This window comes from Lithobates pipiens, unplaced genomic scaffold, assembly GCF_037356315.1.
Source record: "Lithobates pipiens isolate NorthernLeopardFrog02 unplaced genomic scaffold, aLitPip1_a1.2 Scaffold_8, whole genome shotgun sequence".
NCBI classification, from domain to species: Eukaryota; Metazoa; Chordata; class Amphibia; order Anura; family Ranidae; genus Lithobates; species Lithobates pipiens.
The window spans coordinates 453,541,628-453,561,020 of NW_027507903.1; positions in this window are offsets into that span (position 1 = coordinate 453,541,628).

Below are 19,393 nucleotides of genomic sequence, written 5' to 3' on the forward strand. Positions count from 1 at the left end.
CTGCACTAAAAACAGGAAACTAATGACTGAGGATGTTTTCCTGTGCAGAGGTGGGGACAAATAGTTTGTTGACCACTGTGGTGGTAATTTTAAAAAGAACAAGTGGGCAAAATATAAAATGAAATACATGATGCAGTCTGTCACAAGTATTTACATAGCAGTTTTTGTTTTGTAATATATTTTTATTACCTGTTGATACTGGTAGTAGATCCATTATTCTTCTACTACCTTTAATAGACCAAGCTGTTCAGAAAAAGAAGCAGTGGGAGGGCTGAGAGAAACTATGGGGTCAATTCACTAAGAGTTAAATAACGGCAAATAAAATGCAGTAAAATAACGCATGCGGTAAATCAGTTGTGAAAGTTCAATTCACTGAGGCGGCGTACACACGGGCGGACTGTCCGCTCAAACCAAGTTTCAGCGGACAGTTTTTCGGGATTTCCGAAAAACTTTGTTCGTCAAACTGTCCGCTGAAACTGTCCGCTGAAAGCCCACACACGAGCGGACTGTCCGCTGAAACACTGTTCAGCGGACAAAGTTGAGCGAACAGTCCCCGCGTGTGTACGCGGCCTAAGAATTTATTGTTAAATACCGAATGCAGTATTTGTTTGATTTAGCTGGAATTACCGCATTATTTAATGCGGTAATTTACCGCATTGAGCAGGTTGTAAACGAGGGGACCAGGAAACCGTCTGTCACATCATTAACAATGGATAACTCATCGATGATACCTGAATGTAAAAAAAAAAAAAAATGAAGACAATTAAAAATTAGGAAAAGATACAGCATGGGGTACCCCCCAGATGCATACCTGTCCCTTCATGTCTGGTATGGATTTTAAAGGGAACCCCACGCCAAAATAAAAAAAATGGTGTGGGATTCCCCAAAATCCATACCAGGCCCTTATCTGAGCATGCAATCTGGCAGGTCAGGAAAAGGGAGGGGGGTAACGAACGAGCGCCCTCCTCCTGAACCATACCAGGCCACAAATCCCCAATATGGGGGGTGGGTGCTTTGGAGCAGGGGGGCTCTGCCCCCCCCACCCCAAAGTACCTTGTCCCCTTGTTGATGGGGACAAGGGCTTCATCCTCACAACCCTGTTCACAATTGAGGCTAATGTTGGATGCCTTTCTAAAGAAATGTAGCGCACCCCCCTAGGGAGCGGCAGGAGAAATGGGATTCTCCACCCTGCACAGCCAGGCACACCAAATCTTCACAGTCTCCCAGAGTCATGAAACAGTCCAGCACATTGTTTTATTATTTTATTGAGGGGATAAAACTTGGATGGGGAGTAGGGGTATTAGGGGATGCCCACTCGATTTAGAACAAACCTTAGGGACAACTTTGGCTATATACAGTTTAAATACACTCTTAAGCTTCCTCCAGCACACTTGCTTGCAGAACTCCCCTGGCACACTGATAAAAAATTATCTGACATAGCACTCAGTCAGATCGTTGAGCATAAGCCTGTTATAGGCAGGAATCCAAGGCCCCTTTTGGTGTGTAGCAAAAATCTGTGTCCAGCTCACATCCCTGTGGCTACTGATCCGAGCACCACCTCTTTAGGCACTGCCAGCCAGCCTGACTGCAGCTACCCCTTTCACTAGCCCTCCTGGCTACTTCTCCACAGTCCTCCCAGACAGAAACTCACTCTCCAGCCCACCCGGCTGACTCCCCTGGAGAACTCCTGGATGTGCTGACCTGCTTCTGCTGTCCTCTCCTTGCTTCCATGCCTCGAGAAAGGATATCCTCCATGTATTGTAGAGGGTCCCTTCAGCACCTGAGCCCCAAACCCAAGGTCACCCCCCTAGACTAGTGGGCACCTTCAACGGCCACCAATGGCCTCCTCGGCATTCCTCCTCTGACTGCCCCTGCTGGCATGACTCATTAGTATTTAGGAGTTACCTGCTCCCTGCCAGCCCATTTTGCTGGGGATTGGCTGGGGCCCTCATCAATATTCCAATTAGCTACTCCTAGACTCTATCCTCTACTTCTTGAAGCTTCTGTAAAGTTCCAGAGAGCAGGGGGACTTACCAGATGTGCTGTTTGCTGAGTCATCCAGCCTTCCTGAGTCACTCAGCCCTGACGCAGATTCAACCCAGGCCTGGCTCTCAGCCAGGCCAAGTTTTTCTGCAATAACAGCTCTATACACTAGCACTCACTAGAGCAGTGATGGCGAAGCTTGGCACCCCAGATTTTTTGGAACTACATTTCCCATGACTCTCATGCACTTTGCAGTGTAGATGAGCACCATAGCAGTTCCAAAACATCTGGGGTACCAAGATTGGCCATCACTGCACTAAAGGGTGCTACAGAAATGTATGAGTGCTCTGAGGAAGAAGGTATCCCTTCGAAACATGTCAGCCAGCAGTGATCCTTAAGTCCTCTCCTTCACCATCTGGAGACTGTCCTACCTAGATTGACTGCCACCATTTGGAGGCATTTTACAAAACAAATTATCTTCACATGTTTGTGAGTAGTTTTTAATCTGTTTTTACAAATACATTTACTAAAGGATAATTCATAAGGCTGGGGTGCCCTCTTTTATCTATTTTCTCTCAGAATTGTATGTGGCTCATACTGTAGTAGAACCTAATTCTCTTGGTTTACTGCTGAAGTCTGAAGAGTTTAGCTGGACCCCTTGGAAATCCACCAGGCCTTATGCTCCTGCTTAGGTTGCCTTGTGGATGATCTGGCTCTGATCAGGCCCATGGACTTCTGTTCACAAAGTTGAGAATACTTTTGTAGTTTCATTCATGCACAAATTCAATTAATCTCGTACATTTTGAACTTTTTAAAGCCCGAGACTGAAAACTTTTTTTTTTTTTAGATTTGTCTACCATAATTAAAACTACAGAGGTCCTGTTTAGAGTCTTTGTATTTTAAGGAAAATGTGTACAAGCTCTAAGAAGAATTCTTTCCCCTCAGTCCTGAAACCATCACAGATATTGCCTCTTCTCTGAAATCCATCCGTATTTGTAATAATCTAACACGCACAGAGTCTGAGAGGAGTGTGCCATCTCCTCCCAGCTTCTGAAGTCTGACTACGTACCAGGCTGTGAGGAGTGTGACTTTATCTGAGTCCCACAACTAAAAGGCCTCTTGGGTCCAACACACTTTTCTGAAACTGGAGAAAATTGGCCTGTTCCCAGTGGTATAAGGCTTTTCGTCCCTGCAGGCGTCTGGCAGCCATTTCAGATCTTCCCTCCCCGGGTTTGCGCGTTCCCCCCCCCTCCTTTTCTGCGCCTCCAAATAGCAGTAAGGAAGTAGAGCGGGCGGGATGTGTTCTCATGAATTAATCAGTCCTGCTCGGGGGATGCATTATTGAAGCTCTCTGGTTAGTTCTTCATGGAGTGATCCGAGGAATATAGGCCACTGGTTTATTTATCAGGGAAAATAATGATTTCTCTTTGTTGTCTCGAGTGTTGCCCTGTACAAGATGAGGAAGGGTGCAGAGCTGGGATATGACAATGAGATGATGGTCCGGAATATCACACCTCACCTTGCATCCCATTCTCTGTACACATGTAGGATCTGGTATGGGTCCTTGGTTTAACCCTCACTTTGCTAGGGTCAGCATTGCATTTCTGTCATCTGCAGCAGAATCTATAAATATTTGATAGTTCAGACAGGCAGCTTGTAGTTCATCTGGTGAGCTCAGTCCTGCCAGGTAAAATAGACTCATCAGGTTTTAAATTCATGATACAAGGTATTTCGGAGTCTGCACAGAATGAAGAATAACTTGGCTGAATCTTGATTGTTTTACTGATACTGAAGGAATGCTAACATCTAAAAATTGTTTAATTTTGTCAAACATTAGGTAAAATATATGTATTCAGTATTTTATTATGACCTGTGTAACGTATGGACGTCTGCAAAAGTGCAGCACGCTTTTGTGTGGGGCGGGAAAACACAATTTAGCCCCTTTTTCTTGTATCTGGTGTGAATGAGCCCTTATAGTCTGCATATTTGTAGTACATCTGCAGTATATTAACCAACGGTGGCAGGATCCCAACATAGTAGTTTGGGGTGTGAGGTTCTCAAGAATTATTAGTTCCACTTCAATTCTGAAGTCCCTTATAGTGGAACTAAAGTGTAAATAAAAATAGCGTGCAGGCATTTGACTTACCTGCTTGGGGGAGGTGATGGTACTAGTGAAAAACCTTGCAGGTGTCAGACTGTTGGAGCAGAGGTTTTGCTCCAGACTTTTGTTCTGCTTTAATTGTCACTAAAATTAAAAGTTTTGTAACACTAAATGCACACCCTAACACTTTATATATCTCCTTGCAGTACACAAAAAACCCAACTCTAGCTAAATCTTTTTTTTTTATTTTATTTTTTTTTTAGTATGAACAGAGTGGCAAAGGTTTGATTTTCTGTCCGTTTTTTTGGTGTGTTTTTGGAGAGATCTCCCCTGCACTGAAGTCTTCAGTGGACATACAAAATATTGTTTTTGAATAAAATAGGGAAGGGTTAGAGCCACTGTCAACTTATTCATGTTCAGTGTCTTTCCAGTGACCACTGCTCCCCTTATTTATTGTCCTGTTTTTGTGGCGAGAGGAAGTGAGGTGAAACCTCTTGTACCCGCTCACAGATATTTTCTTTTCCAAAGTCTGTCCAAGTTGGGACTTAAAATGTAACCCTAAGGTAGGGTTTCTATTGCAGCTTGTGAGCCCATTGGGAATATTACTTTTACTTTCATTACTTCTCACATCCTATCCTAGTAATGCCATCATTGGCACAGGAAGTAAGTCAAAACTTCTGTCTCTAACAGGGACATAATCTCAATAAAAAACAACTTTTTTTTTTGTGTACTTGAGAACCCATGTGGATGTTTTATCCCTGTCCCTGTCCCCATTGCAGAGTTCCCCTTACTTCCTGTTCTGATGCCAACATTGTCAAGGGGACTGAAGATCTCCCCAATGGGTCCCCAGACAAAAATAAAAACTGACAAAAGGCTTTAAAACGTGTACACTCTTTTTAAATAAATAAAAAAACATTTTTGAACATAGGAGTGTGCAATAATCCATTAATCAGTCACACTGAATCTTCATAGTCTCCCAGACTTAGAAAATAGTCCAGCACTTTGTTTTGTTATTTTATTGAGGGGATACAACTTGGATGGGGAATAGGGTTATTATGGGATGCCCATTTGACTTAGAACAAACTTCAGAGACAACTTTGGCTATATACAGTCTATAAACACTCCTCAGCTTCCTGCAGCACACTTGCTTGCAGAACTTCACTGACACTCTGATAAAATATGATCTGACATAGCACTCAGTCAGGTTGGTGTGAAAAAACTGTTATAGGCAGGAACAGGATGCCCCTTTTAGATGTGTAGCAAAAATCAGTGTCCAGCTTACATCCCTGTGACTACTGATCCCAGCCCACCTCTTCAGGCACTGCCAGTCTGCCTGGCTGCAGCTGCCCCTTTCACTAGCCCTCCTGGCTACCTCTCCACAGTTCTCCCAGACAAACTCACTCACATCCGGCTGGCTCCTCTGGAGAACTCCTGGACATGCTGACCTGCTTCTGCTGTCCTCTCCTTGCTCCCATGCCTCCAGGAAGGATTTCCTCCGTGTGTTGTAGAGAGACCCTCCAGCACCAGATCCCGAGGTCAACCCCCCAGATTAGGGGGCACCCTCAAAGGCCACCAACAGCCTCCTTAGCCCTCCTTCTCCATCTTCCACCAGACTGCCCATGCCGACCTTACCCATGAGTATGTATGAGGTACCTGCCCCCTGCCAGCCCATTTGCTGCTCTTACTGTGAGAAGCCTTTCCATACGTGTAGGTTAAATTTATTTTCCTATAGCCGTAAAGAGAAATATGTATAGATCAGCATTACTGTGCAAATTTGTTGTGTCACATCCTATAAAGAATATGAAAAAGAAGAAAAAACTCTGGTGGTGGACTTTGGAGGCAAGTACAACAATAGAATCAGTAAAAAACAATTTTATTCAATAAATTGGTATAAAAACTTATCATAAAACGTAAATTATGAACAACATAACAGTATACATAGTACAATTCAGTTGACAAGCTTATCACCTATCTGGGATATAATTAACTGGAGAGCTTGTTACCCTATGCGTTTCGGAGCTCTTGTAATCTCCTTCATCAGGGGTAGATACAAGACATAAAGCATAATTCTAGTGAAGAATGTAAATGACAGGACATTAGGACATGGAAATGATTTGTAAATATTATAAACATTGTTTAGCATAGTACTTACATATCAATACAGGTAGTGGTACAGATGCAGCAAATGATTCGTTAAAAACGATTAGACCGATCAATTGCAGTGGGTGGCTTCCCAATATCCAAGGCTCCCATATACGATTGTTGTTACAACAAATTGAACCATAATGTATAATTGGTGCCGAAAGCTAAGGGTGTCACAAAAAGGTCCCCCTCCCCCACCCCGATAAAAACGGGGGATACTACTGGGTGAGACCAGTGGAAACACTGAGGCGAAAGGGGCAGCAGGTCCTGAAGAGGAAAAAGAGCGGACACAAGATTAAGTGGGTGGAGACTTGAAGAGAGACTGAATAGAGTAGTATGAAAATTGAAAAAACACTGAGTGAAGACGGGCTCTTTAATGTTAAGATGTATATACCTGTAGCAATGGCCTTGATAGAGTAGTAGATGGGTAAACAGTAGAAGCCCGCGAGATGTAATGGCCACTGTGAAGAGTATTAGTATGTTTTAGAAGGCAAATAATAATAAAGTTACAAGCAAACCTGGAGCAAAGAAAGCCCCAATGTGTGCAGAGAAGCAAGGAGATAAACCTAAGAAAAAATACCTGTAAGAGCCAGAAAGACAGAAGCCGCCAGACAGTCCGCTCGCCGTCCCACACTGAAGCTCTGTGAAATACCGGCGGACATCACGTCTGGTGCTTAAAAAGAGCCCCTCTCTAATCAGCCGGTGTTCTGCCGTATAGTGTCCGGCCATCATATAGCGTCCGCCCCGTACTGCGCATGCGCAGTACAGAGCAGACGAAGCTTCGGAAAACTTCCGAAGCTGAACGGCGCCTGTGCCGTGAGTGGAGGTGGTAGCCCCACCATCCAAGCGGACATAGGGTTGTGAGTATTAAAGGGCCCCTCGCGGGCGAGCTTCGCTCGCCACGCTTCGGGCTCGGCTCTTTTTATTCCTACTCTATGTCCACTTGGATAGTGGGGATAGAACCTGGACTTACGGCGCAGGCGCCGTTCATCCTCGGCAATTTTCGGAATCTGTGTTGCTGTGTACTGCGCATGCGCAGTACACAGCGGACACTATCCGATGGAGGATGTTATTAGACAAGACACCGGCGCACAGCTGATTGCGGCAGCTGAAGGAGAGGGAGGAGAGCAGGACCGAGTGCCAACAAGCCCCCCCAAGTGGTGTGTGCACGGCCCTGTCCCCAGCGCGCATGTCAGAGACAGTGATAGCCTCACCCACTCCACCCGCCGACACAGCAAGCTTCCCCAGCGGACAGCGCATTTCCGCTGGGGTTGCAAGATGGAGGGCAGCCGGCCATGGCAATGCTGGCTGCAATCTCCTACAACGCTGCCACAGTTATCACAACCCTGGTGGCTTGGTGTGCCGGGTGAACCCCCGGTACCCACCCAGCAGAGGGGGAAAGAAGGAAAAGGGGAACAGACACCAGTGTTAAAAGTAACAGCAAATGTTGGTATATAGAGAGTATATCATACCAATACACTGTATATCAGGGGCACCTAGACTAGAACATGAAGAATGACTCATATATGGCAAAATAAATAAAGATAGAATCAAAAGGGGCAAAAACCAAAATAGAAATACTAGCAAAGAACCTCAACGGTAACCGTGGGGATTGAGATCTATGGAGTACAGGCGCATCAAATAAACAAAGATGGAAGATGGTAACAATATATAAGGCCGCGTACACACGGGCGGACTGTCTGCCCAACTTAGTCCGCCGAAACACATTTGAGCGGACAGTCCGCTCGTGTGTGGGCTTCAGCGGACTTTTTCAGCGGACAGTCTGACGAACAAAGTCTTACGGAATTTCCGTAAGATTGTCCGTCCAAACTTGGTTTGGGCGGACAGTCCGCCCGTGTGTGTGCCAGTCCGCTGTACTTTCGAAATGAGCGGACTTTTCCCGCCCGGAGAAAAGTCCGCTCATTTCGAGCGGGTATCCAGGTAGGCGGAGCACGCGACGGAGACATCGCGGGCCCCGCCACCTGGTATGAACTTAAAGGGGAACCCCAACGCCGAAAAAAATCGGCATGGGGGTGCCCCCCAAGTCCACAACAGACCCTTGTCCGAGCACGCTACCCGGCCGGCCAGGAAAGGGGGCGAGCGAGCGCCCCCCCCCTCCTGAGCCGTACCAGGCTGCGTGCCCTCAACATGGGGGGTGCCTTGGGGAAGGGGGGCCGCGCGGCCCCCCCACCCCAAAGCACCTTGTCCCCATGTTGATGAGGACAAGGGCCTCTTCCCGACAACCCTGGCCGTTGGTTGTCGGGGTCTGCGGACGGGGGGCTTATCGGAATCCGGGAGCCCCCTTTAATAAGGGGGCCCCCGGATACCGGCCCCCCACCCTATGTGAATGAGTATGGGGTACAATGTACCCCTACCCATTCACCTGTAAAATAAAAGTACCAAAAAAAAACACAACACACGAGATAAAATATTTTATTGCACAGCTCCGGGGGTCTTCCGTCTTCGGGGGTCTTCGCGCTGGACTCCTCCGCTATCTTCTTGTAGCTCTTTTGCTAGCGGAGGAGTCCGGCTTTCTTCCTCGCCACCGGCCTCTTCTCCCGACTTCGGGGATCTTGTCCCCCTCTTCGGTTCTTCTGTCGCCGCTGTCGCCGTCGCCGCCGCCTTCCGTTCTTCTTCTTCTTCTTCTTCTTCTCCTGGAGATGTTGCCTCGACGATCTCTCCGGCCGGAATGCCAGAGCCGCGCTGCGCGGCCACTTATATAGTGACAATGGGGCGGTGTCACATGGTATATGTCACATGGGTTGGTCACATGGGTTGATGTCACATGGGGACTATGACATCGTAAGGGGGCGGGGTCACCATGTGACACCAACCCATGTGACATATACCATGTTACACCGCCCCATTGTCACTATATAAGTGGCCGCGCAGCGCGGCTCTGGCATTCCGGCCGGAGAGATCGTCGAGGCAACATCTCCTGGAGAAGAAGAAGAAGAAGAAGAAGAAGAAGAAGAACGGAAGAACGGAAGGCGGCGGCGACGGCGACAGTGGCGACAGAAGACCGGGCCACCGCCTGTAAAAGAGCTATAAGAAGGCGCGGTGGCCCGGCAGAAGAACCGAAGAGGGGGACAAGACCCCTGAAGTCGGGAGAAGAGGCCGGCGGCGGGGAGGAAGAAAGCCGGACTCCTCCGCTAGCAAAAGAGCTACAAGAAGATAGCGGAGGAGTCCGGCGAGAAGACCCCCGAAGACGGAAGACCCCCGGAGCTGTGCAATAAAATATTTTATCTCGTGTGTTGTGTTTTTTTTTGGTACTTTTATTTTACAGGTGAATGGGTAGGGGTACATTGTACCCCATACTCATTCACATAGGGTGGGGGGCCGGTATCCGGGGGCCCCCTTATTAAAGGGGGCTCCCGGATTCCGATAAGCCCCCCGCCCGCAGACCCCGACAACCAACGGCCAGGGTTGTCGGGAAGAGGCCCTTGTCCTCATCAACATGGGGACAAGGTGCTTTGGGGTGGGGGGCCGCGCGGCCCCCCCTTCCCCCAAGGCACCCCCCATGTTGAGGGCACACGGCCTGGTACGGCTCAGGAGGGGGGGGCGCTCGCCCCCCTTTCCTGGCCGGCCGGGTAGCGTGCTCGGACAAGGGTCTGTTGTGGACTTGGGGGGCACCCCCACGCCGATTTTTTTTCGGCGTTGGGGTTCCCCTTTAAGTCCATACCAGGCGGCGGGGCCAGCGACGTCTCCTTCGCGGGCCCCGCCTACCTGGAGACGCGCTCGAAATGAGCGGACTTTCCTCCGCGTGTGTGGACGAGTCCGTTCATTTCAAAAGTAGAGCGGATTGTCTGGCGGACTTAGTCCGCCGTATTAGTCCGCTCAAAAAGTACCGTGTGTGGGCAAGTCCGTTCATTCAAAAGTTTGGACGGACTGTCTGTCGGATTGTCTGACAAACTTAGTTGGCCAGACAATCCGCCCGTGTGTACGCGGCCTTACACTTCAAAATTCCAAAGAGGATGCCATTAAGAATACAAATATTGGAAACACAATCTAAGATCAAAAATTTGACCCTAGGGAATTTACCTTTGTGGACTAAAGCTGTATGTCAGCCCAGAGGTGCATGCTTGCTTAAAGGACCGCTTCAGGGAGGCTTGGAAATACTCACGCAACAGGAGTCTGTCACAGAGTTTTTTCGCCTCCTCCCTGAATATCGACTCGTCAGAGCAGTTGCGTCGTATTCTCATGTATTGGCTGTATGGGATGGAATTTAAAAGAGGCTGTGGATGAAAACTGGAGGCATACAGGATCGAGTTGCCTGCAGTAGGTTTCCTATACAGTTTGCTCATAATTTTTTGTGCTTTGTCAAAACCACATCCGATGGACACAGTCGGTGACAGATCGCATGGCTGTGTGCGAGGTGTCATCCAGGAGGACATTATATGATGTCTACGTATATAGACAAATCTCCAGGCCTGGACTTCATTTTGCTTTAGGCTGGACAGGAACTGGTTAAAGACTGGCATAGTACACTGTATTGGCGTAAAGCCATGTGGTGGCTACATTTAAAAAGGAATCAAAGTCTTTACCAAATAAGTACAGACTAGTTAATTAAACTTTTATAGTTGGGAAGATACTTGAGAGCAGTAGCAGCCCGTCCATAGGGGTCACACGGACGGCACCACCCCTATCAATGCGTCCAGCCCCTAACCTACATGCAGGGCGTAGGACGCGTGGATTTTAATAGGGGTTTTTATTTTATTTAGAAGCACATGATTAGAGCCTGAGCCTAATTAACTTAAAAAAAGGGTGGGCTTGGGGCACAGAGCACTGCTCCCTGAGCCCGCCCACTTGTGTGACATTAACAAATTAATATTCACTAATGTCTTCCCCGACTAATCTGGAACGGCTCCTGACATTGGCCGGGAGTCCTAAGACCCCATTGGCTGGGAGTACGAAGACCTAATTGGCCCGGGAGGAGAAGACAGAGGGGGACATGGAGGCCGGACACATAGACAGAGGGGGGAAGCAGCGCTGATGGATTCAAACACGGGGGACAGCCGCTCTCCTCCCTCCCTTACACAAACATTACACTCTGTAGGAGATGAAGGATGACTTGATAAAACAGAGGGGCTGGCAGTAATCTTTATTTAACTTTACTGCCAACTACTAATAGTGGCAGGAGGGGAGGGGGGGGGGGGGGCAGTTCACACACGCAGGAGCTGGCAGGCAGAGAGGCAGGGGAGAGAGGAGAGCAGTGGGATGATAGAGGCACATAACCTGACCACTGTAATCATGGATCAGCAGCCATGATTACCCTGGTCAGCACACAAAGGGGGACACAGGAACAGGCAGGATAAGCCAGGTTTTTTACAGTTTGTAGAGGGACAGATTAGACAGCACAAGCACTGTGCTGTTTAACCTGCTATAAGGGAACATCATCACTTTTTTTTTTTTTAGGGTTACAACTTCTTTAAATTATTAATAATCTGAATGGTCTAAGGTTATTATAGGTTTACTCCAGGACTCAGAGTTGGGACCCTTACTTGTTAACATATTTATAAATGATATAGGGTCTGGGATTAAAAGTACAATTTCAGTGTTTGCAGATGACACCAAGCTTTGCAGTGGAATAACTTCTTTACAAGTTGTCGTCAATTTACAAGCCAACCTCAATGCACAAAGCGGCTGTGAACCTCCTCTTTTTGGGTCCCCTGCCAATGCTCCTGACCCCTCCCCTCTCTCCAGTGCCTCCATGGGAAGTCTTGAAGAGCAGCCCTCAGCTTTGGAAAATGTGCTCTTTAAAAATTGAGTGTTTTTATCTTCCCAGTAAGTGTTTGTTTAAAGCTAACTTTAAATGAAATCATGTTATGGTCACTGCTATCCAGATGTTATTTTATATGAACATTAGTAATGAGCTCCACATTGGTTAAGATTACCAGAGATTACCAGCAGAGCATCATTTCTAGTTGGGGCCTCTATGAACTGTACCATAAATTTGTCACGTAATAGGTTTAGAAATTGCTGCTCTCTTACTGTTCCAGCAGGGCCATTACTCCAGACAATTTCAGGGTAGTGTATCGCTACACCCCGCAGAAGCCGTTTGGATAATGGTGCCCGGGTCTCCCACTGATTGATCCACAGCCCGTCATAGGGTATTTTCACACAGCTAGATGCACACACTCTTCTGCTCATTAACTCCACAGACCAGTCTAGGGGATTTTTTTGTGTGTTTTATTTGGAGAACTTGATTAGGAGAAGGGAATTAGTAGGATACTCCAAATGAATTATTCACAGGTGAGGACAAATCTTTCAATAGAACTGTGTAGCAGATTGTCTGTAGGACCATACAGCAGCAGTATGGTATGAACAAGTCATTTTGTAGCAGATGGAACTCAGTGAACTTTGCCTCTTCAAGACACTAGCCTGTGTCCCCTTTAGCTTGCACCCAGAAGATGACTTCTAGCACCCAAAGGGGGGATCTAACAGCACAAGTCCCAAGGACTGTGGGGGTCTGTACTCACAAGGCTGCTAAAGCACACACGGCAGCCTTCCCCAGCAGTATCAGACAGGATCTGCAGACATCCTCCTTATGTACAATAAGTTAAAGTGAAAAAATATAAAAAATCTGCTGTACAATATATACACGTTAAGGCAGAACTCTACCAAGTGCAGTTGTTTGTGCACCCCGCCAAACAAAGAATGGTTGGTAGGGTAAGATAAGCAAAGCCCTATCCAAAACTTTAATGAAGTCTTGGCTTTACTCACATCCTGTCTACTCAAAGCACTTCCATTCGTACTCCCTGTTCCTCCCCACCCTCTGTCCAGTCGAGTGACAACCGGTCCCAAACCTACTAATCTACTATGCCCTTTTGTGTTTTTTGGCCCAGTGTCCACCCACACTAATAATTCCCGGTTATTAGCAGTGCTCCAAATTTTCTTCCAGAGCTTAGGGAGGGAGATGCAAATAACCAGCCTGAATATTTATCATGCTCCAACTATAATCCCTGCAGAGGAGTGCCCAGAAGGGGGCTGGGAAGGTGTTAAATATACTGAAGCACTAGACTGCTGTGTTCTTTCTTCACAGGAGGGTCCCAAATCCTGAAGGGCTGATGCCCTTAGGCAGCCCATGGACTGTGTAGCTGTTCTGGAAGCCTCAGTGGTGTCGGGACTGAGGGCCTAAATGGATCTGCTTGGAAGCTGATTGCAGAAACTTACCAAAAGAGATTCGGTCTGCAGAAGACTGTCACACTCACGGGACCATGTCTGGAGGAAGCTAAAAAGGTAGCAGTTGTCCTGGGGACATCTGAGTAAAGACCCTAAACTGATCACTGTAACTTTGCAGTGTTTTGGAAATCAAATTGACTACCAGTAATTGTGCATAGGTGCAGGGTAACCAGATGCCAATTGGAGAGAGTGGAGAGGGATTAGAGCACCTATACATTTTTATTGCAGTCTGTGCCCCTGTTAAGGAGATTCACCCTGTCTAGTCCCTGTTAGCCCACGTACACAGTCGGAGATTTTGGCAACCAAATCCGTCGGATTTTGCCTGTCGGATTGAGTCCAACGGATTGTGCCCGAAACTGTTGCATACACACGGTCGGGCCAAGTTGTCTGATTTTGCGGTTGCCAAGAACGCGGTGACGTAAGCCGCGTACGGCGGGACTAGAAAAAGGAAGTTCAGCACCACATCCGGCACCCTTTGGGCTCCTTCTGCTGATCTCCTGTTTTAGTAGAAGTTTGGTGAAAGACGATTCGCGCTTTTCAGATTAGTGATTCATATCGCTACTGCTCTTCAGTTTCTGCTTGTCTTTGCGTATCTGATAATCAGTGCGTGCAGTCATTAAGTATTTGCTTCTCATTGTGGACTCTATCTAGGTGTAGTACGCTTTGAAAGGCATTTTTTATTGTCTGCTTGCTTCTGCTATTCAGGTCGTCCTTTCAGGCCTTGCTGTTTAGCGTTGCTTTCTCGTTCTGACCACCCGACCATTTTCCAAACATGTTTCGTCTACATACTCATCGTACAGCTTGTGCTGTGCAAGGGTTCTTACTTTGACTTTGACACAAGCCAAAGGGCTTGTGTCAAAGTCAAAGTAAGAACCCCTGCACAGCACAAACTGTACAATGAGTACGTAGACGAACCTTCAGGACCTCAAGTTCTCTACAGGCATCTCCCCCCAGGCTCTGGGGATCATTATTCCAGAGACCTGTTCTGCCATCATTCAGCTCCTGCTGAAGGACTATATTATGCTAATTTTTAACCGTAAACATCACATTCTATGTATTTCATGATTGCCAATGTCTTGTATTTCTTTCCTCATTCCCTAATTACCATCATTGCAATATGCTCTAATTCATATGCTCTGCCCCTTTGTCCTCATGCGGATTTGCCTCACTAACTTCCCCACCATGCTCTTCTTGGCCCCTAAAACTAGAGTCTAGTCACTTGACAATGTCTTTTGGCAGCTCCATAGTATTGCTTTTCCCTAAACATCCCCTAAAATCTCTACAAATGTGATGTGTGTGCTTCAATTCATGCAAAGTGACCTTTTTATTGTTTTTTGGAGTTGTGCCAAACTCATTAGGAACCCCCCTCTCCCCAACTGTTACCTCAGCTGATAGCAATCTTCTATCTGATGACTTGACCCAACCCAATACACACTCTAAATACCTTTTTCATGATAACATTTATGGACAAATTCACCAAAGCATGTAGTGTAAGGGCCTCAATACTTTCAAATGCTAGTTTTATTTTTTAAACACATTAATTGTCTTGCTATGTAATAGCAGAATATCAAAATGTCCTTCCATTTTGTTATTATGACACTTCTTACCTGTCCGGTGGGCTGCCAATAGTGCAACTAAGGGGGGGCTTCACAAAGTATCACACATTATTTAGGCATTCAGCTCTCAATCAAGTGGAGGTGGTTACCTCTCCTAAACATCCCCCCTCATTTTTTATCAAGGGCCCATCACATGGGGGGATGGGGGGGGGGGTTAGGACTCTCATAAGGGGACCTTATACTTTAGGCTTTAAATACTCATTTTAAAAAATGTTATACTAATTGTCTTCAAAAATGTGGGTGTCTAATCTGCATGCAATGTTGATTTGTAAAATTACTAGTTTGTTTTCTTGTGTCACTACACAGTGTCCTTCAACGCCACAGGAATGGCAGACTGTGGCCTCCCACTTTGCCATTTTTTGACAAGTTGTGCCTTTTTCAGCAACAGTGCAAATTCAAGTTCAGAGTGAGATGAGGGGACAGTCTCTTCTTCAGATAATCTTATTATGTTGTGGGTCTGCTACACACACACCTTCTTTTTGTTAACTTGTGTAGTGCATTACTGATCTAAATCATGCTCATTTTCAGCACCATGGCAGGAAAATGGCATGATTGTCCAAATTGACACATCACTGTGGGTGCTTTTTACTAAAGGCACATCCACTATGCACTACAAGTGCACTGCAAAAGTACACCTGAAACTGCACTTGGAGTGCAAAGTGGAGTTGCCTTTAGTAAATCGCACTCCTTCTCAGCACAAACTAAAATGTCACTACAAATACATTGTAATCCCAATGAAAAAGGAAGCCACACATTGTTGAGAATTAAACTTTTTAATACAAGCACATTCATATGTGCGTTTATTAAAGGTTTTTACAACAAACCAAGATATTTTGGGTATCCAAAACCGAGTTTAATAATATTTATTTTTGAGTTGTTTTTTTGTGTAAACAGGCATGTATCAAACCATAAAATACAGAACACAGGAACTTACAAAGTTCAACTTGGAAAAGTGAAGACAATATCAGACCTGAGTATGTACAAACTGGGCTGATATTGCCTTCATCACATGGGGTGTCACCCCTGAAAAATACAAATTTGGAAGATGCACACAGTGTGTCAACATGTGCTATCTCCCATCATGGGGGATCAATGTACATGCTTTGGGGCTGCAACCCCTTCATCTCAGACACTTTCCACAAAACATGTACATTGATCCCCCATGATGGGAGATAGCTCATGTTTACACACTCTGTGCATCTTCCAAATTTGGAATTATGCTAAATCCACTTTTTTTTTTTCTAAAACAAAAATAAAACCCTATCTAGTTTTTTCGTTTTCACACTCTCCCCAAAACATCAATGATGTTCTTCATTTTATTTTTAACATCATTGATGTTTTGTTGTACAATTTCCAAATCCCTATTGCACACCATTATCTCCCCGATCAACATCTGGGCACTTTCACTGGTAAAACGGAATCTTCCTCCACATGACCTAGAAAAAAAACAAACAAACACACCATGTAATCCAAATATGGTGATATACATTGATGAGCTTACCAGAAGCTGTGTTCTCCAACACTCACCTGTTGTGGTGACAATTTGGCCAACCTCCACAAGCTCTCCTTCTTCCTCCTCCTCCTCCTGCTCCTGCTCCTCTGTTTCTTCTTTTGGAAGTTGCCCTTCTTTGGGAGGGGTGTGGTCCCTGGTGTCCTCATGGTCCCTGGTGTCCTCATACTTGCCGAGTCTTCTCTCCCCTATGAGAATGTAAACAAAGATTAATTAGCACACAGAGGGCATAAATAGGAATCTGAAACATTGCTTGGAAGTGTGGTACAATTGTTTTTTTGGGCCGAGTTACAAGGTGAGAACATTATTGGTGCCACTTTGTTAAGCTGGAATACTTCCCTGCAGAACGATGTTTCATACGAACGAACGAAACCATGACCTTGAAAGTGGCCATTTTAAAATGCACAACATGAAATCCAAGCACATGGGGCATGTATGCAAGCAAGAATAATGATATGAACACACGACAACTACTTACTTTTTTTAAGAACACGCTTGATCCTTACGTACTGCTCGTGCTCCCTCAGTTTCAGGTCTGACCAGCGTTTTCTCAGTTGATCCTTGGATCGGCGTACCCCAAAATTCTTCAGAAGACTCTTCACAACTTTATTCATGATCTTGGCCTTTCTGATATTTGGGTTTGGGTAAGGTCCATACTTCCCATCATAGTCGGTCCTGTTCAATATGTCGACCATCTCCAACATCTCTCCAAAAGACATATTTGAGGCCTTAAATCTTGTCTTCCTGGATCGGGACGTTTCTGGCTCCAGGCTTTCCTCACCCTCCTCCTCGTTAGTGGAACTATTATTGCGCACCTGCGTTCTCTCCGCCATGTGCTCTCCCCACTGCGCGGGAAGCGAAGGGGCGGGGAATAGTCTGGAAAGAACGTCAGGGGCGGGCGGAGTTTCACGCATGCGCACTGTATATAAAACACCACACGTGTATCGTCCGTACGATCTGGGAGGAGAGTGTGAGGCACGGACGCGGCGAACGTCGAAACGAAGGTAACATTTGTGCTTCACTAGACTAGACTGCTTGTATCTAGGCCGCTGTTGGGACAAGATTAGGAGGGATTTTAATTGCATTATTAGTATTTGAGGGTTTGTCTTGTGTTGTGTCTTGCAGACAAAATGGACCCATTCACCAATCCCAACTTTATGGGGCTCTTCCTTGAGCTATACATGGAGATGCCCTGCCTGTGGCAGTTCCACAACAAATTTTATTATGACAGATCCAAGAGAAACGCAGCACTGGAGAAACTGCTTGCTTTGGTGCAGATCAGGGTCCCCACGGCAGACATGACATATCTGAATCGCAAAATTGTGGCCATGAAGCTTACATATTTTAGGGAGAGAAAGAAGCACCTGGAGTCCTTGAGAGCAGGAGATCCAGATGCTGTTTACTACCCCAGGATGGTGCACTTTGACAGGCTGCATTTTCTGTTAGACCAGGGGGTACCCAGGCCACCACTCAGGCCACCACTCTCCATGCTTCCTCCAAGGCATCCTTCACCCCCAGCTGAGGCTTCTGATGACCAACCTGGGCCTTCCAGGCAGCAACATGTGGTGGGGCCCAGCTTGAGACAGGTATTGCATTGTTGAACATATTTCTTGTGTTACATTTAATGATGTTAACTAGATGTTCTTATTGATCAGTAAGTTGAGATTTCTCCAAGTGGTTTACATCTCAATAGACAGTAGTGACCAAAAATGATTGGGACGGGAAAGAAAAATGCTGGTGTCAGAATGATAGTCTGTTCTATTTGGTAACAGTCAAATAGCAAAAGCCAGGAGCAAAAAATTTTGTGATTGATGATCAAAAAACTAAAACTATGTCCCCTTTTCATACACAGGAAGACCTCAGTCGGGGGGAGGCTGTGGCAAGTGGCAGCCAGGAGGTCCAACAACGCCCTCCTCCTCCTGACCCAGCTAGAGGAGCCCAGCCACAGCCTGGAAGGATGCCTGCTGGGAAGTCCCAAAGGAAGACCAGAGAGTGATGGCCTGGGATGAGTCTGGTGTGCCAGAAGATGCAGCCTCTTCAAGATCACCATCCTGGGCATCTGAATTTCCTGCTCTCTAGGACTTCAGGAGCAGACTTCTCTCCCTGAGATATGTACTCCTCAGGCCAACAATTTTTTTTAATATAATTTATTCATGTCTGCCCTGGGGGCCAAAGGCTGCACCAAAGTTAATAAGTTTCTCCAGTGCTGCGTTCCTAGTTTTATTTTCAAGCAAAAAAAATAAATTTTAGTTTTGTTTGATGAAATACTTGTGTAATGTGTTTTCCTTCAAAAAGTAGAGTTTATTTGTGAGCAGGCAGGTATATTTCCAAAATACAAAGTGAAAAAAAAAAAAAAAATCTAAAAAATACAATAATGTTGTTGTTGTAAGTTTACACCCAAAAATAAAAAGTTCAAAATAGGAGAAATGGGCAGTGTCTTTAAAGGAGATTTTTAGGGTATCCCCCCCCCCCCCCAAAAAAAACATCCAAAAATAAATAAATAAAACAAACATTGTGTAGATGTGACTTAAACTAAAATTGTATTGCTGAAATGGTTAAAAAAGAGTAATGAAATCAATTCGGGAGAAGTGTGTGTGACTATGAGCATCAAAAGAAGTTGGTTCTTGCAGCATTGTAAAGAACAAGAGAATGCGCTTGATGACTGATTTTTTAACATTTCAGCGTGACGAATGTGCTATATCGCTTACGAGCAGTAGTTTTACGTGAACGAGCGCTTCCGTGTCGGAATTTGAATGTGAGCATGCGTGGCACTTGGTCCAATGAAAGTGCTGTACACATGATCGGATTAGGTCCGACCGGCCCAGTTGGTCGGGAAATCTTTCCAACATGTTGGAAAAT